Consider the following 2,042-nt stretch of genomic DNA (forward strand, 5'->3'; position numbering starts at 1 on the left):
CTCCCTCTCCGGAATCGAACCCTGATTCCCCGTTACCCGTAAGAACCTCGGTAGGCAGATACCGTACCGACGAAAGTTGATAGGGCAGACACTTGAATGATCCGTCGCCGGTGCAAGACCGTGCGATCAGCAAAGTTATCCCGAGTCGCCAACAAGACGAGCCGAAGCCCGGCAGGTTTTTGATATGATAAAGGCGCGCCTCCCGCAAGGTCGGCGCTTTTTGCATGTATTAGCTCTAGAATTACCACAGTTATCCAAGTAAAATTTACGATCAAATGAATCACGACTGATTTAATGAGCCATTCGCAGTTTTACCGTACGCAAGTTCGTACTGAGACATGCATGGCTTAATCTTTGAGACAAGCATATGACTACTGGCAGGATCAACCAGGTAACTATCGGCCGACAAAATACGCGAACGGAGTCTTTCGCTTTCCCCGTCGCGGTATCGCACTGTATTACTCAATCACTATTTTTGCTTAGCTCCTCAAACCCGGCGTAAGCCGCGATCTGGACGCCGTCGACACCGGCCAGACGCCCTTTCGGGCGAAGCCGCGCGCGGGCTGCGTTTGCATACAACACCAGGAACGCCCAACAAAAGCGAACCGAGAAAACTATCACTTGCGTGCGCACCGGCCACCGCAACTACGGCCCGAGGCCGTGGTCGCGCGCCGAAACACAAACTCGTATTTGCTACTTAATTTTTTCCGTCCAACGTTCAGAGCCTCGCTGCTAGCTACGACGCCTTCGCGGGTCAGCATCAAGTCTGCCCAAAAGCGCACATCGCCTGCACGACACCACATCGTTTTGTCACCAAATACCTTCAACCGACAACCGCATCGCCAATTTGCTCATTTCGCCACAACGACGTCTTCCCTCATAGTATACAGGGAAGCTGGTCTCGCGACAAAGGTAGCAAACTTGTCGAATTTCGACAATTTTCCAAAACGTGCGTTTCTGTGCGGGAAATTGTTCATCGGGCGTCGGCCGATGTCGTGCGTCTTTGTCCGGGCGATTTTCGAAAGTCGCCGGACTTGTGTTTTTTACGCGCGCGCCGGTGGGCTGGTCTCGCGACAAAGGTAGCAAACATGTCGAATTTCGACAATTTTCCAAAACGTGCGTTTCTGTGCGGGAAATTGTTCATCGGGCGTCGGCCGATGTCGTGCGTCTTTGTCCGGGCGATTTTCGAAAGTCGCCGGACTTGTGTTTTTTACGCGCGCGCCGGTGGGCTGGTCTCGCGACAAAGGTAGCAAACATGTCGAATTTCGACAATTTTCCAAAACGTGCGTTTCTGTGCGGGAAATTGTTCATCGGGCGTCGGCCGATGTCGTGCGTCTTTGTCCGGGCGATTTTCGAAAGTCGCCGGACTTGTGTTTTTTACGCGCGCGCCGGTGGGCTGGTCTCGCGACAAAGGTAGCAAACATGTCGAATTTCGACAATTTTCCAAAACGTGCGTTTCTGTGCGGGAAATTGTTTATCGGGCGTCGGCCGATGTCGTGCGCCTTTGCCCGGGCGATTTTCGAAAGTCGCCGGACTTGTGTTATTCAAGCTCGAACGGTACTCGACAATTCTTCGAATGGCCTCCGACCTGAGGTCAGAGTCGCAGTAAAACAAACGAAGTACCCCAGAAAAAAGTTGAAAAAAAAAGCAACTCCGACCTGAAGTCGAAGTCGCCGTAAAAAATACCAAGTACTTTGAAAAAAAAGTGGAAAAAAAAAGCAACTCCGACCAGAGGTCGAAGTCGCCGTGCGCCCGCCCGTTCGCGGACAAATCGATAGATCTTGCGGCTTACTCTCAACAAATCGCAGTGAGAATACTGCTCTAGTGATTACGACACCGCGATCTTCATCTAGGTCGTTTGCAAATGATTTAGCACCCCGCCACTCGAGCAGAAAGCTTTACCCGTTTCGGGGCGACGCTTGCCGCGCCCGTGTTAGACAAGTATCCGGCATTGCCAGCGGCCCGGTGGCCGCCTAACTTTGCCTCTCGACGGCAAGACACAACTTTATCGTCGCTTCCTAGGCGGGATTCTGACTTAGAGG

The 2,042-nt window shown here is 52.4% G+C and overlaps 1 non-coding gene across 1 annotated transcript in view; it reads right to left on the reverse strand.

Annotated features, from left to right (window-relative positions):
* The window catches only part of LOC145763151 (small subunit ribosomal RNA), a 1,810-nt gene extending 1,416 nt beyond the window's left edge, over nt 1-394 (reverse strand). The window contains exon 1 of the ribosomal RNA XR_014288287.1: nt 1-394. This exon is cut by the window's left edge and continues 1,416 nt beyond it. This is a non-coding gene — a ribosomal RNA (small subunit ribosomal RNA).
* Between the last annotated feature and the right edge of the window lie 1,648 nt (nt 395-2,042).

Source organism: Corella eumyota, unplaced genomic scaffold, assembly GCF_963082875.1.
Source record: "Corella eumyota unplaced genomic scaffold, kaCorEumy4.1 scaffold_282, whole genome shotgun sequence".
NCBI lineage: Eukaryota > Metazoa > Chordata > Ascidiacea > Phlebobranchia > Corellidae > Corella > Corella eumyota.